The sequence below is a fragment of the Pleurodeles waltl genome, chromosome 3_1 (assembly GCF_031143425.1).
Source record: "Pleurodeles waltl isolate 20211129_DDA chromosome 3_1, aPleWal1.hap1.20221129, whole genome shotgun sequence".
Classification (NCBI taxonomy): domain Eukaryota; kingdom Metazoa; phylum Chordata; class Amphibia; order Caudata; family Salamandridae; genus Pleurodeles; species Pleurodeles waltl.
In genome coordinates this window covers 641,851,398-641,876,764 of record NC_090440.1, presented here as the reverse complement: position 1 = coordinate 641,876,764, position 25,367 = coordinate 641,851,398, and the positions used below count along the sequence as shown (strand labels likewise).

Below are 25,367 nucleotides of genomic sequence, written 5' to 3'. Positions count from 1 at the left end.
TACCTTTGAACTTACCCTCTTTTTTGTAGCTCAAAATCTTCCAGTGGGGCTAACTTGAAAACTGCATCCAACAAAGTTCTCTCAATGTTGGATGCCTTTGCCGTGAGGTCTCTCTGAAAGTCTGAAGGTCTTGAAAGTCCAACCTTTTTTGACTTTCTGAAGCAGCTCCTTCTAGTATTTTCTAAAGCACCTCAGGGATATCACTTAAGGGACCATCACTCACTTTAGAAGAGGACATCAGTGGGATTCAGTTCAGGTCAATTTGATCAGCTAGGTACTCTAGGAAAAAAGTCTCTTGCAGCTTGTTGTGTCTTAGTGCTAATGCAGGAGTCCACTTCTCAGTCCTGGGTACACATGGGAGCAGATCTAGTCCCACAGGCATCCACACAAGGTCACAAGGATCAGATCCAGCCCTCTCCTGTTCTACCTGAGGTCAAAATGTGTTCTGATGAGCTAAGGGTGAGGTGGCACTTTCGAAAATTCCGTAGCCAGTGAATGTGGGCGTTACTGCGGGACCGAATTTTCTGAATGGGAAATAGGTTCCCACAGGTAACACTTCCCACTTTGAAGAACATCATGTTTCCCTTATTGCAAGCTTTTCCACAGGGCACTGTTCTGAGGCAGACACAATACAGCAGCATCTATCTGTCTTTAGAGGCTGCAGTTCTGCCTGTTTTTAGGAAAATAAGCGATGTACTCCTCCTCAACTTAATGAAGCTGGTTCTAGGACCAGCTCCCCCTCCCACTGGGCTGGTGAAAAGATGGCTACAGATGTCCCAGGGAACAAAAACTTCTCTTCCCCATGTCTTCCTTTATTTCTTAATTATGAATGGGCAGGCCTCACCCTGGTCCCTTTCAAGATAAGGTTGGGCCCTGCCAGCTCAGTTCTGTGAGTGGACAGCAGTTGTATACATCATAAACAGCTCTTCCGACCAAAAGACCTGAGCTATTATTTCTGAACAAGGAGTTGTGTTCATACCTCATTAAACACTTCCAGGGCCCACTGCTGGCAGGCTAATGCTAATTATTCTAATAGAGGTTCAGACAGATAAGGAGTAACTTTATGAAAACTACTTTTCCTAAATATTTATTAAAAACCTACCTTCACCAGTGTATTAGTAATGGTTGAATCATTCCAGTCACTTCTCCCAAAACAAAGATAGCAGAATTATTGTCTTACCTGCGCTTTAGTTTTTCTAATGGTGACATTTAAAGCCCTCCATAGTGCAAATAAAGTTTGCAGGCTAGTCACTGTAGCTGCATGCCAACACTACATTCTTGCATGTATCACTTTTAAACAGTAGGCACCCTACCTTGTGGTTTAAAAGGCCAACTTAAGGGTTGTTTATTACATTTTTAAATCATGGTTCTTTCCTGTCAAAAATAGTCATCTTGACAGATTTACCTGTATGTTTAAAAGCTGAAGCAGTCGCACTACAGAGGTAGGCCTGAAGCATGTTTTCTTTGTCAAATAATTGGATAGCACAACATATGCTGTAATTCACGGGTGACATTTAATTTCACATAAAATGAGTGTATTTTCTTGCACCATAAACTATGGCCTTACTAAAAATTGAAATAATCAAATTTGGAATTAGCTAATTTTACCACGTCAGAGCAGATACACTGGGGGCTTAACAGTAGCACCCCAGTGTGCAGAGTTCAGTAACCAGCAATGCCAGATAGTAAAACATAGGCTTGACTATGTGAAAAGACAGATTTTCTTACAGCATTAATCAATCCATCAGTAATGCTTTGAGTGAAATTGGTCTTGCAACTGTGAGCCAGGTTAGTGCTTGCAATGCAGAAGAAATATGGTCCCAGAGAAGCAGACACAAATGTAGTCTTACAGGAGCATTCTGAAACACTGAAGTCTTTGACGGTGGAATGTAAGTGCCCACAGATACAGTCCAATGTCATAGTTCATTCTAGATAATACAAGACCTATTGCTGATTGTACATGTTGTAGGGATGTAAGAAAACGGGGGTAGCATTCTCATCAGCCTCACTTCTGAATAAAGGATTTCACTATTGGGTTAATCTATGTGACCAAGAAGAGATTAGTGTCCCATATACCTTCCAGCCAGTTGACTCTAATTGTGGGCACCAGAGAATTCCCCATTTCCAAGAGCCATTGTTCAGAAGCATATATTGAGGACCAGTCACCAGAAGCCAAGGTTTCTGTTAGACTTGGCACCATTGGCATGGTCTCCCCTACCTTTTTCTTCTACTCCCCAGGTTGTTTCTGTGTGCTGGACTCTGTTTTTGCTGTTGTGTTTGCTCTGGACACTTTGCCACTGCTGAATCGTGTTAAGTGTAAGTATGCCCTCTATTAAATGGTAATATGCACCCATATGGGTGCATTGGCTTATCCATGATTGGCATATTTGATTTACCAGTAAGTCACTAGGAAAGTGCACCAGAGGTTCCCTGGGACTGTTAATCTCATGTTACTTGTGAGCCTGCAGCACTGGTTGTGCCACCCACCTTAGTAGCCCTGTAAACATGGCTCAGCCCTGCCACTGCAGTGTCTGTGAGTGCAGTTTTAAACTGCCAATTTGACCTGGCAAGTAGCCCCATGGACAGGGTGCAGTGTATGTTAAAGGTGAGACATGTACATATGTATTTTACATGACAGTGAAATACTGACAAATTCGTTTTTCACTCTTGCAAGGTCTATCCCTCTCATAGGTTAACATGGGGGCTTCCTTTAAATAGTATTAAAGTGCAGTTTCCCTTTGGGAGCAGATAGACATGTGGTTGCTGGCGTCTCTGAGCTCATAATTTAAAAATACATCCTTTAATGAAGTTGATTTTTAGAATGAGTGTTTGAATGAGTGTTTGAAAATGCCGCTTTTAGAAAGTAGGCATTTTCTTGCTTAAACCATTCATTGACTCTGCTTGTTTGTGGATTCCCTGTCTGGGTTTGTTTGAGATTTTGCACCTCTCCTCTAGACAGTGACACAAAAGGATATGGGGTGTAGCATGCTTATCCTGATGGGTGATCTGGTCTGAGGGGAGGGGAGGAGAGGAGTGGTCATTTACACCTGAAAGGGCTGTGACTGCCCTCACACAATGCAGTCTCTAACCCTTTGGTCGGTGTCTGGGGCCTGGCCCGGGCAAGGCAGGATCTTGAAAACAACAGAGACTTCTCTTTGAAGTAGGCCTACTTCAAAGACAGAAAGGGGTATAAGAAGAGCACCATCAGATTACTTCTGGAACCAAGAGGAACCTCTGCCAAAGAGAAGAGCTGAGAAGCTGGAGGAGGAGTACTGCCCTTTGCCTGTAACTGTTCTTTGCTGGGTTGGCCTGCAGTAGCTGTTTCTGCCTGAGTGAGGACAAAGATTGACTTTTGTGTGTCTTCCCACTGGTGACGAATATCCAAGGGCTTGAACTGAGCTTGCCTCCCATTGTTGAAGTCTCAGGGAAAACAAATACTTCTCTCTGCCAGCACCTGGGCTTTCTGTTGGGAGTCTTGCCTGCCAAGTGGTGCCCCAACCTGTCTTTGTTCCTTTGAAAAGGTGCAGCTGGTGGAAAAGGACAGAAATCCACACGAAGACCGTGCTAACTGAGGGTGATTCTCCTTTACCCTGACTAGAGTGAGGGTCCATGCTTGGACAGGAAGTAACCTGACTTCCAACCAAAGACCCCATTTCTAACAGTTTCCGTTTTGGTGGTGGAAAGATTCACGTGATTCCTACTCAAACAATTTTCAACTGCCAATAACCAAGACAGTAAAAATAGATCTGAACCCTGGTGATTTCTGAATTCTTGGGACTGATTAGCTCGGGAAGCAATTGCCTTCATGTGCTGAACAGTAACAATGTTTTAGTAGAGACTTGTTGTACAACTGTTTATTCTAGAAAAAGTATATTGGGTAAAGGAGGTTATTTGTACCTTCCCCCAAAACAATGGATGCAATCTGATTCAAAACCTTTTTTTTTGCATGGCCTCTCAGTGTAGTCTTTTAAAAGTGTTATGTTAATGGGTTTGACATTGTTCAATATTATAACAACTGTCACACTTTTCCCAGCAGCTGTAATCTCACGGTCATCCCAGACGGCACAGAGATTTAGCACTTCATTAACAACAACAATGTAACAAGTAATTTTGTTATTGAATGCACTGATAAATTTCCAAGTTGTCTAAAGATATAAGTAGAACGTATTACTAACTATGTAGGAAGCTACCATGGACTTATAACACCTGCCTGATGAAAAGTAGTCAAATGGAAACCACCTAAAAGAGAAGAAGATGCACATTTTAGTATTTATGTAGGTTCTAATGCTATTGAAGAGACACCCTCCAAATGTTGCAGCAAAGAATTCCGTAAGACAATTCACAACATCAGTGATGGCAAAGGATCTGACAACATCTTGCCTTTTCATTGATCTGAGGCAGGAATAAACTCTGAGTTGTCTTGGCCAAAATAAAGTAGTAAGCTTTCAAAATTCCTGAGCACAGTTTATAAACAAAGACTGTTTTTGAATCCATATTCACATTACTGCAGCAATGAACATAAGAACTGATTGAAAGTTTGTCAGATGAAAATGTCAAAGGTTTGGTGTGCAACCATCAAAACTGATAAACGCTGTACACCAAAATGTTGACATGTATTTGTTTTATAAAAACAAACTCCCAAACTGGACAAAAAAACTAAAGACCCCTGCACCATGGGAATTTTCTCTGAGAGTGTGGAGATAATTTTTTTTTTTTTTCCTGTCCCTCACCACTTTCCAGGTGGTGATGGGCAGAGAAAAAGCATTATGGTGTCAATCCTAAATAGGACAGACAGTGACATGTCCTTCCACTGATGGCTACTATGTCAGAAAAAAACATTGCATCAATGGAGCCAATGCAGGCTTCATTGACAAAATACAGAAGATCCGTCTGTCTCTAAATGAATTGTCAAACAAGCTCCCAAAGTGGACCAAAACACTAAAGAGTGCCACACCATTTGAAGTTTTTCCCAGGGTGTTGGGTAATTATTATTTTTTCCCTATCCCTCACCACTTTCCTGGTGCTGATGTGCAGAAAAAATGCATTATACTGTCAACCCTAAATAGGACAGAAAGGGTAATGTCCTTCCTCTGACACCACTACGTCAGAAAAAGCATTCTATCAACAAAGTCAATGAGGGTACCATCGACAGAATACTTAAGATCTGCATGTCTCTAAGGACCAGATGTAGGAAGCATTTTGCATGGTCCAAACTGCAAAAATCGCAGTTTGCGCCATGCAAAATGCCGATTGCGATGCTCATTCACAATTTGCGAGTCGGTACCGACTTGCAAATTGTGAATGCGACTCGCAAATAGGAAGGGGTGTCCACTTCCTATTTGCGACTCGCATCGCTATGCTAAATTGCTTTGTGACCGAGAAATGCGGTCGCAAAGCAATTCGCAGTTACCACCAGTGTCACACTGGTGGTAACCCATTCGCAAAAGGGAAGGGGTTCCCATGGGACCCCTTCCCCTTTGTGAATGTTGCCAAAAAGGGTTTTTCAGAGCAGGCAGTGGTCCAATGGACCACTGCCTACTATGAAAAACCGAAACCAAATGGTTTCGATATTTTTTATATTTTGCAACTCATTTTCCTTTAAGGAAAACGGGCTGCAAAATAAAAAAAATAAACTGCTTTATTTAAAAAGCAGTCACAGACATGGAGGTCTGCTGTCTTCAGCAGGCCACCATCCCTGTGAGTGCAGGGAATCGCTATGGGGTCGCAAAATGCGGTGGGTCTTTGCTACCCCATAGCGATTCGCAGACGGTGTCTGAGACACCGTTCTGCATCAGGATTTGCGATTCAGAAATTGCGAGTCACACCGACTCGCAATTTCAGAATCGCAAATTCTGACCTTGCTACATCTGGCTCTTTATGAGGTGGGCAGATCAAGGGTTTAGCAGGGAGAGTACTCAATCTGTCAAACTCTAAATCTGGCATTTAGTCTACCAAAATACCTTGAATTCTTTATTTGATCAAAAACAGACCAGATCACTGTTGTAACAGATATACTCACTGTTTATTGTATGTACATGTATTTTCAAGAACTGGTATTAACATCATGGAAGACTGAATTCCCTCCAGCATCTCTCTCCCTGTGCCTTTCGAAATCCATAAATTGGACATATAAGCAACCACACCGATAACACTGCAGTGGAGTTTGACAGGGCACGTCTCTCCTAAAAAAACTTTGAAAAAATAGGGCTACACTGCATTTTACAGCACAATATTTACAAAATTACCAAATAATATTATTTAAATTGGCCTATTTGAAAAAAAAACACTAATAAAATGCTGAAATACAACAATGAGGTGCAAAGCAAACTTGACTTTCTTCTGGAGTCACCCCAAAAACTTTGAAAAGTAGTTACAGGTATACATTTTTCAGTGCACATACCTTAAATATTGGTGAAATGAAGTATAGACAGAAATTTATGGTGATCATTATGTTCCAACAAATTGATATAATTGATCATGTTTCGTCTGTACAATGAACCATAAAAAGGACTCAGCAGGTATTATTACTAAAAATATCACACTTCAAGTGTGTTTGTGAAATACTAGTATTAATTTGCTGCAGTTTGTCATTTTATGAAAACATACATTTTGCCCTCAGCTTTGTTTTCACATTTTTGGTACTTTAATTTCCATAGCCCTGTCCTTTCAAAACAAAAACTTGCCATTTTCTAAAAATAAAATTTTTGTTCAGAAATATAAGCTTTTGATTTTTAATTCTAATGAAGCTGGTCGTTTTTCAGACGTACTCACATTTATTACTCCCCCACAGAGTCAGATACTCTCTCATTTGTCCATACATCAATCAGCTGGCAAGCATAAGTGACTGTTGTGGAAAATCCAGCTTCTTCTTTTAGTGGGATGATCACCTTAATCTAGAGTTGCTCAATTGACATATTGTGATGAATCAAACCATTCTCTCAGAGATGGCTATGCAGCAAATAAAGGGTGTGACCCTCAGATTTAAGGCATGCCTACCTAACTGCAATCTGTCATCCCACAGTACACTAGGAATTGCCCAGTAAAATTCTGGATCCCTTACCTTCATCAGGATGATGGCAGATGCCATGAAAAGGTCACGGAAAGGCAGAGGTGGGGCAATAGGGGGGCCCCTGCACTGTCCCTGCCCATGTTGTGGGCAGTGCAGAGATGCCCCTGTAAGCGCACTCATATTGAGCACTATCTGCCATAGCAGACAGTGTGCATTCCGAGTGTGCTGGCGGCACCAACGATGCATTGACTTCATCTCTCCCTGAGAGCTGAAGCCAATGCCGCTGCACTGTTTCCGCTGGCCAGCTCACTCGGGGATCATAATACAGCGGTGGGGAGGCCCCTGGCCTGGTGGCAAACTACCCACCAGCGTATCAGCGGTCCAGCGGCTGGACCACAAAACTCTTAATTGGGCCCTAAGATTGGAACATTAAAAATTAAGATTATAAATAAAATAACATTCAAAATATTTACCAATTAAAATTATTTAAAATATATGCGCAGATTGAAATGCTTCACACCCCACTACTCTATAAACCCAACACCCACAAAACATATACAGATAATACTAGATAAAATAATAGCAAACAAAAAATAAAAAAGAATTATACAATAAATGTAATTATTGTATAAAATTACAACAACATAATAAATCTTATAGCTATAAAAATTATTTAAAACAATTGTGTCTCAAGCTGAACCACCCATAAACCAGTAGAAATGATTTTCAGTAACAACACCTCATCATGGGACTCCATTTGTGGCTGGCTGACCTGGGACCCTCACCTACACTCAACACCCAAGCCCGGAACCTCGGAATTATCACTGACAAAAACTAGATATGATTGTTTGAATCAACGGTGTCACAGCACCATGCTCCCACATCCTGAACATTTTTAAATGGCTGCTGAACAGCACCTGGACAACCATCACCCATGCCCTATCGCCAGCATACTGGACTACGGAAACACCCTTGATGTAGGAATCAGCAAGTTACTCACCAGAAGACTTCAAGCAATCCAGGACTCAGCAGTCAGACTCATCCTTAACCTCCCAGGCAGAATTCACATCACAACTCAGAGAGTACCACTAGCTCTCAATCTACAAATGCACATAATTAAAATTACTAAATTGCATTTTTAGTGCACTTCACAACATCGGCCCTGCCTACCTAAACTGTCCCATCTCCTTCCACAAACCCTTCAGACACCTCTGGTCAGCCAGACTCCTACCTGCACACACCCATGCATACACAAACATAAAGTTGGAGACCGGGCCTACTCCAAAATTGCTCCTAAAGCAATGAACAATCTCCCAACACTCAAGAGGATTGTAGACTTAAACTGAAACCTGGAGGGGCGTATTAAGACTTTCCTAATCTAATAACACTTCTATGACATAATATTATTGACAAAAATCTTGCAATGCAAAATATTGCCACAAATATACCGGGGATTAAGGACACAAATATCAACTTTACATACTTACTAATTACCAAAATATTAGCAATAAAAATATAGTGGACAAAAATATCATCATTAAGTAGGTAAGTATGTATAGTTTAACATACATAACTTTATATTAACTTTAAAAATTATATTATGTATCAAAACATAACTATAAACATTTTAAAATGTAAGAAATTAAATGAAAATTTATATTTTAACATAAATGTAAAAAGTAATACACATTAACTTAAAATAATAATATAAACATAATAAAATATAACATAACATAATAAGATAAACATGAATAATGGAATAGAAAAATTATGAACTGTTGTTACACATTTATAATAAAAATAAATAAAAACTCAGAATATAAAATAATTGATAACAATATGAAGTTGCTGAAGTAAAATAACATTACGACAAATATATCTAAAAAATAGAACACCTAACAAAATTCAAATAACAAAATAACTAAACATTGAAGGGTTCAAATTTACTGTTAGCCCTCCAATCTAAGCAACAGTAGGAAAAGTGTTGGAGGGGTCAGCATTGAACGACCTCCAAACACACTTCAGAGCTTCCTCCTGTCTTTTTAATTACGGCAAGCAGCTAAAGACCTGGTTCTGTAAATAGCATGCATACTCTCCTGGATGATAATGCAATCTACGAATCCCCAAAACACAAGATCACATTCCATAAATCAATAAACTATCAAATTGATAGCTAAAAATACAATTAAGTATTCATTTCTAGATAAATAAACTACATATGAATAAATAAATTAACACCATATTTATGTCCAACTGTATTTTTGCATCAATTATAAGTTTGAACACCTATGACTACAGTGGACTACTATCCCTTTCATGGTTCAGTACATAGAGCAGTGGTGGAGCATACCATCTTTTGAGAGTCAATATTGTGAGCAGATATTTTTTATCTGAGTCACTAAAGTGGAGAACTATTGACCCACTCATGTAATGTTCTGCCTGAGTGTGTGTTAAGAATGGTGAGTTTGGTAGCCTGTATTGTATGTGCATGCTGTTTGTGAGTGAGCCAACTAATGGAGGCCTGTGGGATCCATTTAGGATAACCTGAAGGCCAAGATGAAGGCAAGTTTTCTGCTACCAGACAGTAGAAGTATATTCCTCACATTTCCATATCTGGAGGCAGCAGATCTAGGGGCTGAATCAAGGGTAGAGGAGATAGGTCTCTTTCAGATGTTCTCTGAGGCTTTTTGGTTAGGAAGGAACTGCTGATTAGTGTTCATGAGCACTGTCATTTGGTGGGTGGAAAAGGTGAGTAGGATTATAGACTCTGTTGTGGATGTCCCCCTAGACTCACCCAACAGCTCCAGAAAGGAACAACACCTTCCAAATTAGTGAGGCCTGGTGAGACCTATGACCATGTGACATTATGATCCTATGCAGGGATGCAACTGATAAATATGTGATCAGCCCATGGGGGGTTGCAGCTGATGAAATTGTCGCCAGCCCATTGGTAGTTGCAACTGGCCAAAGTTGTGATCAGCCTATGTGGGGCTTTAACTGTTGAAAAATGTGATCAGCTCATAAGTGGCTGCAACTGCTAAAGTATTTGATCACCCCAAGCAATTGCAAATGTGGAACCGCCAGGTGTCATCAGGCCATGTAGAGGCCTCCACCTTTGAACCACCTGGCCCCATTGTGGGCCCAATTGCCAGGTCCAGGGGGCAGAGACATGTATCCAATTCTATAGTGGGCCTTGTTACCTCAGGGCTGCTGCTTCCTGCTCCACCTAGCAGAAGAGTTGGAGCAGGTGAGGAGTTGAAATAGGCCCAGTGCATGTGGCTGAAGAAACTCTGAGACTTCCTCCTTGCTCACTGATGCCCATCTAAGTGTGTGAGCATGCTAAAGAGTGCCATGCAGGTCCTATGAGGCCCTAGAGGACTAAAAGCACCAGTGAGCAGGTAAATGAACAAAATATTGTGGGCTTGATTTAGATATTGGCAAAGGGGTTACTCTGTGACAACAGTGACGTATATCCGGTCTGCTGAAATCTAAGGGGCTGATTATGAGTTTGGCAGACGGAAACATCTGTCTGTCAAAGTCTGACAAGGAGGTCCCCACGGTGCTGGTGACCTCCCCGCCAGCCCCATTACGACTTTTCCACTGGGCTGACCGGCAGAAACCAAGGTTTGCGCCGGCAAGCCCAGTGGGAAAGGTGCAGCAGCATTGCTGCCAGCTCTTAATAGAGCTGACAGCGATTCTGCATCATGCAGGCGGCATCAGCACCCTTGAAATTAGCACTGTCGGCACAGCTGACAGTGCGCATTCAAAGAATGCTGGGCAGGGGGACACCTGCACTGCCCATGGGAAGTGCATGGGGCCCCCCCTGTGGTCCCCTGCACTTGTTCTCCACCAGCCTTTTGAAGGCGGTCAGTGTGGCCCTGGCTGATCAACCAGCATCACCATCAGCCCGTCGGCATCTAGGATCCTGGCGGGGACAGCGGTAAATTGACAAATCTGCCCACCAACCTCGTATTGTGGTGGTGGAACCGCTACAGCCATGGCGATCCAACCGCCACCACAAGTCTGGAGGGCCTGGGACCATCAGACTCATAATCAGCCCCTAAATCCCATTGAATATAATGAGATTTAGATTATCTGTCACCGTTGTGACTGAATAACCTCTCCACGAGTATCTAAATTAGGCCCTGTATTTCCACAGTTTGTAGTCCCTATGTTTCAATTTCTTTTGTTGGTTTTATTAATAACGTTGGTGCTGTTTGATCAATCTTCGTAAAACTTTTTAAAAAACAAAGTTCATCCACCTCAGCTTCTTCCTGGAAAGTTTTAGGGTGATCCATCAAGCACAGTCCTGAACAGGGGGGCTCAAAAATATGTTTTCCCAATCCAAATTTCTATAGGAGTTTTAGGAAAGGTGTTGGATTAACAGCTGAACAGAATTACACCAAATTTGGTAGAAATGGAGATCTTTATTCAGAATGTTTTTTGTGTGATGTGCTGTAAATTTGTTCAGCCATTTTTTTTTAATTAAGGTTCAAACATTAGTGATGTCTGAACAGTTGGAGAGGGCTTTTCCCCATTGGCGGCTGTGGAGTAGCAGAATCTGATTGGCTGGCTGCAACATCATTAGAAATATTGTGGCCACCATTATGGGACAGGGGGACTTTGTCTCTGCATTCTGAAGTAATAAATAATGTATAAGGAGGCAAAGAGGTGTACTGTGACCGCCTTGGTCTTGTATGGGGAGAGGGCAGTCAAATTCATAAAAATAAATCTTGTGCTGCGTGCCTTGCGGTACTCCTGTGGGACCTAGCAAAGGACTGGAAGGATAGCACAGGATCCAGCATGATCCTACCATGTGGTCTCATTAGAGCACTGGGGTATCTCACAAAAATTAAGAAAATGAGGGGTAGGTGTCTGTAGGGGATTGTGTGACTGTGGAGGATTGCCCAGCATGGTGGTTGGGCTCAATGCGGGGCTGCATGCCAGGCACTGCAGCCAGTCCCTGCAGCCAGTCCCAAACCACAAGGCCAAAAGCTCTGCAAGCTAGGGGTTTGGCCTCCACCTGGGTGTTAAAGGCAGGGCCTGGATGCAGACCAGACCCTGTTCCCAACCCTCCACTGCTCATGTTCAAAAGGTACGCTCAGTGAAAATGTTTTTCAGAAACTCACTGGAGAAAAATCAAAGGGGAAAGTGACATTATAGTCAGGTATGGTAATAAGGTCTTATTTAAATGTTAAATTAGAAATTCAGAGAAAAGCAGAACAAGGGTTAGAGTGATGTTATGGTAAGGTGTCATAATAATATGTAGAAGTGGCCTCTTAATTCTGATTGGGCTGGTAAGAGCAGTTGATGGTCACATTGGAACGAAGAAATCCACAGGAACATTAAGGACCACAATACTTTCAAGCAGAGATTTCAGCTGCTGGATACCTTTAATGCATTAATGCATCAGGATGTCCACCTATTTAAGTCCTCATGATGCAGATCTTCCTTTCCTGGGTCTAAAATACCTGTCAGGCAACTACCTCCATGCACAACGAGGAAAGACCCTGCCTGTCATGAACACTGTTTTTATGTTTTTCAGAAATAAGCCCCCAATTGAGAAAAAAGAACACTGAGCTTGCTACCATGACATAGCTGCTTGCTCAGAATTCCTTTCTGACGAACGTTTTCCTGACATGTTGATACATCTGGATACATTAACAAGCAATGTGGCAAAAAAATGTTCTAAGCAGGGTGAGCATGCTGGTGCAGTGTGAACAGAGACAAAACCTCACTTGCCACAATGGCCCAGGTGGACTGCCTGCTGGGGTCGAAATTAGTCGAAATTAGGCTGGGGTCAAATTAATTACACTATAGTAATCAGAGCAATTTTGATAGTTTGGTATTGCTCTCATGACACAAAATACTGAAATTAAGTAATTTTCCCAGCCCGCGTAATTTACGGAGAAAATGCCTACCCAAGGTCAAAAGATCAGAGCACGAGTGGCTGCAGCTGTTCCTTATCTGTTGCATTTAGTGCAATATTCTTAGCACAAAGTGCATCCTCTTGTTCATTTCGGATGTGATGGTGCATTCTCTGCTAAAAAAACTAGTGATAAATGCAGGTTTCCGCTCCTTGCGTAGCTCCAAAATATCTTGCATAATTTTGTTGCAATTTTGTGTAATAATATTGCAGTAAATTCTACTTGTTATGCACACTCCTAGTTGAAATTACTGATGACACAATCAATCTCATAAAAATAATAGAGATAGTTTTCTCTGCTTTTCCACAAGGGAGGAGCCAGTAAAACAAAATACATCTCTCTTTGACCTATATATATGATCGCACTGATCGAGTGAGCAAAGTGAGAGCCCCAAATCTCCTTTGGAGGGTTTGGATGGAATATCACTCTGAGAACAGTTCCAAATCGTATGACCAGATGATGCAATTTTACAACACATTATAAACGTCATACACCCAGATTTTTACAGTTTGAAAAAATTGACTCATGCAATAATTCACGAAATCGAAGACTGACTACTTTGACGAGCCAGAACGAATTATATTAAACAAATCTTGGCATGTGGAGTGTCCAAGACCAGACGGTATCTCCAGATAGAATTCCTGCTACTACAAGTTAAACTCCTCCGAATGGGGAATAATTGTACAGAATTGAATCATCGAGCCAGAACCGGAATGAAATTCCCTGCCCCAGGGGGTTTAGGGCTAACATTTACAACCTACTCTAGGAAAGTTGTAAAGACTGCAGGATCTCTATGTGGAGGAGGGGGTCGAGGTGGTTGGGGAGGAAGAGAAAGGGCTGGTGACAAGGTTGCCTGGTGGAGACGACTACATGCTACCTTTGTGCTTTGGTTGAATATTAGTTAGGTGACAAGGGCGGGAAACAAGTCTGGGCAGCAATACAGCCCTTTTTCAAACATGACTTTACTAGATGAATTAGGTCCTGTGTTCCTGCACTAGATGAATCTGGGTGTGAGAACACAGGTCGACTGATAACAGTGCAGAGAAGAATTCCACACAGGAATTGAGTTCCACCCTTCTTGTAATTTGGGACTAACTTTACACAGGGGTAGACCATCACATTTTTCAGAAGCTGGAGCCAAATTGCGAATTTTACAGCATACTTTTCAAAGCAGTAGACTATATAAATTGCATAAAATATTGCATTGCATTCAGCATGCATACATATTTATTGTTTAAGATATAGGAATATGAAAGTTTAGGCACATTTTCTAAATCTCGGATAGGACAGTGAGTACGTTTGTAACTGTATATAGAAACAACACTGCATGTACATCAGTAAATGAATCATAAACTACTGGTAACATTTTCTCTGCATAGAATCCAGTGGAAAGTAGAATGTCGCGTTTATATTGGCTAATAAACATGATACAGCCTAGAAAAAAAGAAAAAAAAAAAAACTTTTGTAGAACTGGCCCATGTCCAAGGTAAGATAACTTAATAAAACACAACATGGCACTTGAGACTGAATAAGTATGACAAGTAATCTCAAAAAGTTCTCAGTTGCATGTCTTATAAAACGTGTTTATGAACTTGACCATAATACACATTCTGTGTGGTTTGAAAGGCTTCCAAAATTGTGAAAGGAGTATTGGTAAGTCATTTTACTCTTTCATATCACTTTGCAAAACTGAGATAAACGTGGAGGAGAAATTTACCGAGGAAGATTCCAAAGGTTCTGGGACATTCCTGGCATGCGGATGTTAGAAAGCAGCTCTCACCCCAATACTCGCAGCTGGTTTCTCAACAAAACCTTTAGCTACAAAATGTGAGGTGTGTGTGTCTGTGGGAACCCATGACGATATTTCATATCCTGAGCTTCGCAGCAAACTGATCCATTAGCACTAATTGTACTTGCCTTATAACAGTCTCGAAATGCAGTCTAAATTCCCAAAAGAGGGTGGTTTCTACCACACACAGGGGAAAACACAACTGAATAAAGCCTTTGACAAGCTTATTTTTTAATACAGACAAATGCGGTGCATGTCCCATTTTAAATGCAGAGCCTACCAATGGGCCTGCTAAAAAAGCATTGCACTTAAGAATGATTGAACGGAGACAGCTGCCCCATCAACGAACTGAGCCAGCTTGATGTCTTTTTTGGTCTATAGTCCAACGTCATGTGTGATGAGGGTTATCTGAACCTTGTTGTACACATTAAACCATTCTGGATGGTGATTCTTTTTTTTCTGCTCGGAGGGCCACATTTGTCACAAAGCCAAATGCCTGATTAAATGTTTTGAAGATGAACTCTTTGGAAATGGCATCTTTAGAAGATTCTGTCGTCCATCCTGTAGCTTTGAGATCAGTAAAAGCTTGAGTTCTTCCCTCCGGTGTCCGGCTGTTAACCTCGGAGGCCGTTGGAGATGCGTGCCTTGCACAGCTTCCAATCACACCCACCATATTGCATTTATATATACTTTTGAAGGTGCAATCATGAAAATGTATTTCATTCAATCTGACCCTACCAAGAGTTTATTATCCTTCAAGACAAGATGGTAAAAATATATGCATTTTCAGTTCAATTGATTGAAAAGTGGTTAATAGTGGTTCAACAAAGTATAGCATGTACAATCTGTTTTGAGTAATATGTCTATATGAAAGTATACAGTAACTTTTTTTTTAGTCTACGTTCCATATAATTTAAATTTTTCGTCTAGCCACTCCAGTTAGATTTTCTGCCATATACTAGATTGAGAATAATTGAAGGAAACCATATGTGAAAGTGCAAATGGATAACAAGCTTTGTCAATGTACATTGGGAAATGGTCCCACAGAAATTATTACCTGCTAAATCAGCAAGATAGCTATAGCACCAAGGACATGGATTCAGCAATAAGCACTCCCAATTTCATTTAATATCAGTTTTACAAATAATATAGGAATGCAATATTTTTGTTCCCAAACATCAATTTTACTTTTACTGAAAAAAAAATGTTGGTTCACCATTGCAAACTTTTCATTTTAGATAAAAAAATTCAATTCAACCTAAAATGTATTTTGAATGTTTTATATAACTTATCTCATCAACAAAATACTAAATTTGTTATATTGATTAAATTCACAAATTTGTTCCCAAATATGATTCTTATTAATTGGAACAAGGCAGGTTGGCTATATTCTTCCTTACATTACACAACATTTACCTTTTCAGGATGCCGATCAAAAGCCATTGGTCGACACAATATGACAGAAATGGACAATACTAATGGTCGGTGACCTACATAATAGCACTTTTTACACTCGTGGTAATTAATTTCCCAGGATGCAGTCAATGGGCATCTGGAGACTTTCCATAACCCTCCTCTGGATCCCTTTTCATACAGATTTGCAGAGAATTGCTGATTCAAACAAATAATAAATCCCTGTTAGAAGTTTTCGATTTGTGTTAACATTGGTGCTCAAACTCCCATGTCTTTTTCCAACTAAGAAGGGGGATAAAAGTGAATTGTCCCATCTGTCCCTCCAGTCTTTATAATTTCTATAAAATAGAACTGACAGATTTCATACATGTTTGTGTTAATTGTTGTGTTAATTGTTTTTTTTAAAGTGAATATATTGTTGTATTTATGTTACAAATGATAGTGTTCCTCTGATATTTACAGTCGTGCAAGAGTGTAAAAATATTTGTAAAGATTTTTTAAATTAAAGCAGTCATCACAATAATTAGGTTGTGTGATAATAATGTTAATTGTGGTTTAGAATAAATTGTGTTAGTACTGGCAATCGTATGATTTGTTTTTGATCCTTACATATTAGGCAGTGCCATAATCCAATAAAGCATTGCCATACTCAAATCAACTCATACTACGTGCTTGCACAATAGTGTGATGCCACATCATGGGAATCCAATGAAAAATCCTGCAAAGAGATCAAAGAGGAGCAAACTGGCCCCCACACAGGGTTCACCTGGTCCTACGTGGAAAGAGACTGGTCAATCAAGAAACTCAGGATCTAAACTGCTCTCTTCGGCTTTGGAGCAGGGTCCAGCAAATCAGGCCACCATGAATCATGCCAGACACTATAGGCCTTCCGAAAGAAGCAACAGCTCTGTTTTCTCCTCATTGAGTTTCAAATAGTTGGACAGCATCCAATCCACCACTTCTGAATGGCAGCTTATCAACTTTCTTTGAGTCTCTATATTTCTCTCATTGATGGAAAAGATCAACTGGATGTCATCTGCAAAGGAGACGATCTCAAACCCCCAGGCTCTACACAATTCCTGTCAGCAGTGCCACATAGATGTTAAATGAAGTGGGACCTAGGGACGAGCCCTTAGGGACACCACAACTGACGCCCATAGGCTTGGATTTGAAGGGAGGTATCTGGACAGATTGATACCTATTATTCAAGAAGGAAAAACAACATTGCAAATTGGAAAAAATGAAACCAATATCTTACAGCACATACAATAGAGGATAATAAGGAAATGTATCAAAAGCGGCTAACAGGCCCAAGAGAATGAGGGCAGAAGATTTTCCCTCATCCACCAAAGGCCTGATGCCTGGTATCCAATACCGCAAACAATGTGGATTCAGTACTATTCTTAGCCCTAAAGCTGGTTTGGGAGGGGCACAACAAATGTTTTCCAAATGATCGGTGAGCTGGTGACTGACTACATTTTGCAATACCTTTGTAGGGTAGGGAAGAAGAGAGCTAGGGTAATAGTTTACCATATTGGAAGTGTCAGTGCCTGTGTTTTTTCAGCTTTAATACCCAGTGTCAGCCTGAGGATTTCGGTGACCCTTCGTCTAGCCCTCCTCCTTTCCTGGGATTGGTTCCCAACTGTCTAGGGTAACAAAGGGCAGGCAGGCCTAGGTGTGAGCTACATTTGTCAGTGGCATGGCAGGCAGCCCTTACAAGTCAGGAAGGGAGCGGGCAAGCCCTGTGGCTACCCTTTGAAGCTCAGGAAGGGCAGAGTAAACCCCCCAGGATATTCTGTTCAAGAGCGCAACATCCTGCCACACACCCAAGACCTTTTTGTTCCCATGTCTTAAAAGAATACACAAAACACCACAGGAGAGAGATTCACAGTCACATGACCCTGGACATCGGAAGAAAAGCACCTTGGTTTAGGCAGGAAAATGCTTATTGTCCAAAAGTAAAATAAAATAATACCTTTGCTGATAAATAAAAATTATCAAGTTTTTTTTTACCTCATAGGTATTTAGTTAAACCTGTAGTTATTTTGAACTAAACAGTTATACACTTTCAATATTCTTTAGACAAACACTGCACTTATTTCAAGCCCACAAACTTAAATACAAAGGGCATGAGTCATATATTATACATCAAAATAATAACAAAACACAGTGCTATAAACTCAATTATATTAAACCAGTAACTAACTTAAGAAATTAACAGCACTGTCTTATTCTACTCTATTTTTAGGAGAACTCCATTAGTTATACACATTTAAAGGGGTTATGCTATCATATTGTTTGAATAGAGCAAGGCATCCAGTGTTCATTTTAAGATTGCTCGTATGTGGTTATCCAGTATCTCCAACTCCCTTGTGCAACACGGTCAACATGTTTCAAATTCCCTTCATTTTGGGTTATCCTCAGGACCAAGACTGGTTTCTGGACCAATGCTGTTGAACTACAAAGAAAATAAAAAATGTTTTGTAAACTATTGAATTTCAGAGAAAGGGGCTAAGTATTATCTCTGCCATTTCATTTTTGACATTTACCTCTCTTTTGTCCCTTTAAAAGGGGTTTATGTTCAGAGGTTGCATATAATACATCTATAGGCTTGTTTTCTGTTTCTTTACCTTAGTTTTGAATTTTAGTTTGCAGCCACCATTCTTTCCATGAAGAAAAAGAGAGAGAAAAATGGAATACAATCTTATTCCTGATTTTCTTATTTGTTAACTTTGTGTATGAAATATTCAGTTTGCCATGCATGTATGTTTTAAAAAAAAAACACAGCTTACTTAAAGCTCTTTGGTGCCACTGTATTTATTATTCATTTTCAACTTTTAATTCAGTTGCCTCTCTTGTTACCATGAGCCTTTCTAGAATTCAATCTGTAGCTTTCAGTCGCAGCTCACGGGGATTCCTGGGTGCGGGGTGGGGTGGTGTGAGGGGGAGATGAATACATTTAAATTTATTGAAATTTTTTTTTTTTAAACTTACCTCCTCTGCCACGTGCAGTGCGCTGCTCCTCTTTCCCACATCGTCGCTGCATGCAGTCACAGGCTCCCAGCCTGCCCTGCAGCCAATCCTGATGCTGCTCAAAACAGCATTAGTATTGGCTGGGAGCGCCCTGGCTGGCAACTCTGTTGCTGGGCTAGAGAGAGCCCTGTGCGCATGTGTGTTTGGCCGGCCCAAGACAGCCGGCCAAACATACACGTGCAGTGAGGGGAGTACACAGCAGTCCCCCTCAGTGCACGTCTCTCCCGTGGCGCCGCCCCTTTCAAAGAAAAGGATAATAAACAAAGTTTATTGTCCTTTTCTTTGAAAGGTTTTGCAGCTGCCGCTGCTGGCGGGGGACAACGCTCCTCCACCCTTATGGAGGAGCCGCCCTTGGTAGCTTTGCTCCAGACTGAAAGGGAATAACTAAAGCATTTGTTTCCTTCTAATTTTTAAACAAAGGTTCAATATAATGGCCTGGGGCACTTATCAATCTGCAGTCCCTCTGTTTGTGTGCAGCCTTATGTATATTCCATCTGTGACTTCACATTTAGCTTGGAGGAGATGTATTTATCTTTCTCTCAACAATCTAAAAGAAAGTTTCAATTTCTGTGGCCGACAAAGATTGTGAACTGAGCTTCATTAGTTATCAGTCAGGAAGTCATGTTACATTGTTGCAAAGCTACTAATTACAGTACTTTTGTCTGGCATTAGCTCCACATTCCATTGGAAGTTTAAAAGAAATACTTTTTCCACCATGTAGTCTTTTCTCCGGTTGAGGTCCTTGAGGTCCTTGAAAGCTGTGTTCACTGCCTTGTGGTCACTTAGTTATTTACATTCATAATGTGTAGTCTTTAGGCTAGACCTTAGTAGTCCATTCTGTAATTTAGCCAGTGGCAAAGCAAAGTCCCTTTTTTTAAATGAGATAGTTTACAAAAATGTTTTTATTTTCTTTGTAATTGAATACCAGCATCACTCTGGAAACACGTTTTGATCCTGAGAATAATATAAAATGAGGGGAATTTGCAATACGAAGCCCTTGTTTCACAAAGGAGTTGTCCATAATTAATAACCACACACAGGCAATCATAAAAGGAACACTGGATGCCTTTCTCTTTTCAAACAATATGGTGGCATAACCCCTTTAAATGCATATAATTAAGGAGTTCTCTTAAAACTAGAGTAGAATAGGACAACTCCATGTATTTCTTGAATTAATGACTGGTTTAAAACCATTGTGTTTATAGTACTGTGTGTTGTTACTAATTTGACATATGATACATGATTTATGTCCTTTGTTTTTTTAAGTTTGTAAGCTTGAAATATTAACATAAGTGCAGTGTTCGTGTAAAGAATATGGATAGTGTGTAAATATGTAGTTCAAAATAACTAAAGGTTTAACTAAATAACTATGAGGTCAAGAAAATTAAAAACCTGATAATTTCCAAAAATTGTGTTGACAAAATAATTATCAGCAAATGTATTAATTTTTGTTTAATTTACAAGTGATCCAACCTAGCTGAGCAAATAGGCCCAACCCCCAAGCCAGGAACTTTCTGAAAGTGGTATTTTCAGAATTGTAACTTAAAATCTGTCTTTACAATTAAAGAGGTTTTTAAATTACAATTCATTTGGGTGAAATAAATATTTCTCTATCTGTCACCAAACTGAAGTCATCACTTATGAGGGCCTTATTAAGAGTTTGGCAGGCAGCAGAGACCACCCGCCAAACCGCCACTCCGGTTTGCCGGCGGGCCAACTGTATCAGCTCTGCCACGGTTGTAATATGGCGGTCGGACCGCCACACTCATAATAAGGGCATAAGTGTAATAAGATAACCCAGCAGTGGTTACGGCCTACCTTAGAAGTTATTTATGGGTATTAAAAAGGAAGGCCTAGGCCTAACAGATGAAGCTTATTTTGCTAGGTTGTGATTGCTGTTTGAAATTGTACATACACACTGCAGGGGCAGACCTGAGGCATGCTTGACAGCCCTACTTCAGTCAGTGGCACAATGAGTGATGCAACTCTCTAGTACTATTGAATTTACAGACACTCAGTACATTTAGTACCATATACTGGGGACTTATAAGTAAATTAAATGTACCATTCAGGTGCAAACCAATTTTGCCATGTTAAAAGGTTTAACCCAAGCAATTTACCACTTGTTAGCAGGAGGAGCTGTACAGAATCCTAAAAGCCGACATAAATGGGTTCAGCAGAGGAAGGCAAAAATCTGGGTTGACCCTATGGAAAAGGGCCAGGTCCAATGATGCTCTATTTCATAATATTACTATATGCCTATATGAAGGGACCAAATGTGAGGAGGTATTACAATATTTGAGAGAGGGTTCAATAGCATCTAGTACAACTGAAACTACTAAATAGGGTGTACTACACAAGAGTTAGACTTGCGAAAATGGTTTGAAACTTAGGCCCTCATTATGAGTTGCAGAATTTCACCTGAAGCAGTAATTTCAAGTGAAATGCCTCCACCTGGGCTTCCAAGTGTATCTGGGCCCATAATTATCTGATTAGCGAACTCAGGAAAGTCCTCAAGCATGGCCTCTAGAAGACACCAGGTGGGAATTGGAGGTACAAGGGGTGCCACAGTGCAATCCAGTTAAGAGTGAGTTAGGGGTGAGTTGTGGTCCCATATGGGGCACCCTAGCTATTCTGTCTTGGTGAATGAAAGGTCGGCCACTGTTGTGGACATAAATCAAGCTAGGTGCACATATAGGTCATGTGGTGCAAGTATAATAGAGTATTAATGTTCTGTCATATCAGTGTGCTAAATATTTGTAATGTGCCAGTCCTCCTTACACATTGAGAACATTTGCACTAGCTTTGCCAACGCCTGTTTTCAGCAAGGGAGTGTATGAATGGTCTAGCACTGTGTGGAGCATGAAGTATGTATCTCCGCCCAGCACAATGGGCATGCCAAACTTGTCAGCCAGTCACACTGAGAGTGTGACAAATAATTTATTCTTTTAGGTGTTAGGGGCATAGATTCTTACCATCCATCCAATTTGTCTTTAACAAGCACATAGCTACCTTTGTCGTCCACTTCAGTGGAGGTGGCCTCAAATGGTACCCTGGGTGAACCCATAGCAATACCCCCTAGCAAAAGTGGAATTGGCAGTCACTTATACCTGTCTCATCCACTTGTGAATCTTGTGAAGATTCAGTTTTCATGGTCTCTGGTAAAAATGTTTTCTGCAGACCTCACCTCTGAAGATACACATGAATCTTTTAAGGATTGAGCAACGATCCTATCCTAAGGTATCTTGGATGTCACACTCTCCTGTACAGCCCATAGACCCTCTCAATCCCAGCTCTGACATGTAGACACAAATAGCTGTTCCACACTAACAACTAAATTGTCTGGGATACACGGCATTGGGCTTAGTGTGATTAACCTGTAACAATTCCCATCTTCCATTCCCCTGGGCCAATGGCAATGGCCATCTGCCAAATACATAATTTTACAAACCTATGTGAGCTGCAACTCTCACCATACTAAAATAAAAGGTTCAGAGGTTACCAGCCTGTGATACTGAAGTGCTTCCTATGGCCCGGCAAGCCGGACATCGCCAATGGTCTTGCCAGTGTCTCAGGCTCTCAAATTTCCATTCATAGCAGGCTCCAATAATACATCTTCTTAGAGATTGTCCGTTGTTCAAGGGGTGATGATGGGAAGCATATTATTATCTGACAGCTGCTGTTTAGAGTCAGTCCCGTCCCCAGACACCTCAGGCATGGTGACTTCTTTACCCAAAGGTTTATCTTTCCCATTAAACAATGATACAGCTGCCTGAACAATGGCCCTGCTCTCCCATTCCTGCACTTTTGTCGGTTTCTTTATGCCTCTGTAGGAGCTTCAAGGAGGGCACTTGTGTTTTGTCATCACAGTCAGTTCAGTTCACCGCCTCCTTCAGTCCATTTCACCTGCCAATAATGACAGTTGGTATAGTGCAATGTTTTCTCCTTGTGTGCCTGTCCACACTAAGCAACACGGTGGAAGCTGTGCAGCCTATGCTGTTTGTCATTGCACCTGTCCACATTAGGGACATGGTGCAAACAGTGCAGTGCCTCTTCTGTTTCTGCTTATCTGCCTGTACTAAGTACACAGTACAAGCAGTGAAGAGCTTGTGGTCAGTACTTTTTCCCCTCCATGTCTTCCCAGTGTTTACAATCTCTGTCTGCCTACACTAAGCACCATACAGTAGTCCAGCGTCTCTGCCTGTGATGTGGCATCCAACACTAAACATATTATACAAACTGGCAGCGTTTTCTATTGTGCTGTCTTGCATCACTAACCATGAGATAGACAGAGCACGATTTACAACATGCTGGACTACACTAAGCACATGAAACATATGCAGTTTTTACTGTTTTAGCTGGCCAATCAAATGTGAATAACTTAATGGAACTTACAAAAAAGCACAATGTTTACAGTCTGCCAACTCTAAAAGACACACAAAAGGAAAAATTAAAAGTGAAACAGTTCACCTAAGCAAGCCGATCTAAAGCGCCATGAGCATGTTTGCGAAGGGGACACACAAAAGGAAAAAGAAGTTTGCTCGCAGTCAAACATATCGACAAAAGTGCAATTATCCATTTAACAGTGTCGGTTTCCAAGGTGGCAACAAAACTGCCCCAAGTAGAGACAAATGTAAAGCATTTACCAACAGTAACAAAGGTTTTTTTGAAAGGCAACCCCATGAACGCGTTATAGTGATTGGCGTGAGGTGGGCGGGTTTGAAAGCCTACATAGATACAAGACGTCAGAAAAGCAGCTTTTGCATGCTGCTATGCTGGACTTCAAAATGGGAAACAAATCCATGACACATTTGAGATGGATTAAGTATTTGTAAGCAGGGAAATGATTTGGGGCAATTTCAATATATTTTCTTGCAAATTGTATATACCGATTTATGAAAATGAACAAGTGATCTGGCAAATCTAAAGTGCTAAGAATTGTTCAACTGCATATCATGAATAATGGCGATCACGTTTATGGCCAACTTATAAAGTTGAAGAGGACTTCTGAGGAGGTGAAACTCAAGTGAGAGGTTCTTATAAAGGACAAAACCTTAAATTAAAAAGATATGAAGATGAGAACAAGGTAAGAAATGTGCTAGGGTGACAGTGCTGCAGGAGGACAGACTAAAACCCAGATTGATATATTTTTATCATGACGGAGGAATGTCACACACCAGTCAAAGGAATCATGCAATAATCTTCCTTTACATTCATTTCAACATATTAAATAAGACCCTGATTCGATTCTTGAATTCTCGGATTAATTTTCCTCATGAAACTACCATAGACGGTTACTTTTTTAAGCCAGAGGGAAATTGTGTTTACATCAATGTAATCTTAAGTAATTTCTGCCATTTCACATTCTGATAGTTACTGGGAATGTCCACGACTATGCCATCACTCCATGTCATGTTGCTGAGATTTTGTTGGGGTAAAAATCCTCTAATTGGAGCATAAAAATAATGCAAGCAAATCAAACATGAGCAACTAATGTTCGTGCTATGAATTATTTTGAGTTTTTTAAAATTATGAAATGCATGCATATTCGCATCTTAATATGACACAAGGATACATTTGTTCATGCACAGAAAGGTTAGTGGGGATTCAAAAACTAACAGAGGTACCAGACAGGGACGTCTGCTATTCCCTATGCAGTTCACCAAAATTGTAATGAAGCAAGGGCTTGATGCTTCCACTGAGACTCATAGTGAAGTCATCCAAGAGGTAGTGTGTGATCTGCTTGCAGGATGTTTGAATGTCCATGCTTTTGCAGTTTTTATAAAATCAGAGAGAAATATTTTGAAAATGTATTCTCAGTCATCTGCAAATTTTCGATCAATATTTCGAAATGGTTATTTTACTTCTGAGCCTTTTCCTGTTCCAGGCATTGCCAAAAAGTAGTGGTGTAGTGCTTTGTGGTGTACAGAATCATACGATCATGCTTCTGACTTGAATAGCCAAGTAACTAATCTTACGCCTGAAAGAAAACATCTTTGATGCCCTAAAGAATGGTAGCCGTGCTCTTGCAGAAATGGAAATATGTTTTGGTTGCTTTATTCGCATCCTGCCTGAAGTGAATGTGCTATAATTGTCCTATACTAACTGAAATGGTAAAAAGACATGACCCAAATGACTGTAACGAAAGGTATTATTTAAAACAATGAAATTCCAAAGTCTTCAAGCAATCAAAAAG

The 25,367-nt window shown here is 40.6% G+C and overlaps 1 protein-coding gene and 1 pseudogene across 1 annotated transcript in view; one reads left to right on the top strand and one right to left on the bottom strand.

The window, feature by feature from the left end:
- The window catches only part of LOC138284407 (mucin-2-like), a 1,933,778-nt gene that overhangs the window by 402,578 nt on the left and 1,505,833 nt on the right, over positions 1–25,367 (top strand). The gene's annotated exons all lie outside the window — the stretch shown is intronic.
- On the bottom strand, positions 15,017–15,398 carry LOC138285926 (pterin-4-alpha-carbinolamine dehydratase 2 pseudogene; annotated as a pseudogene).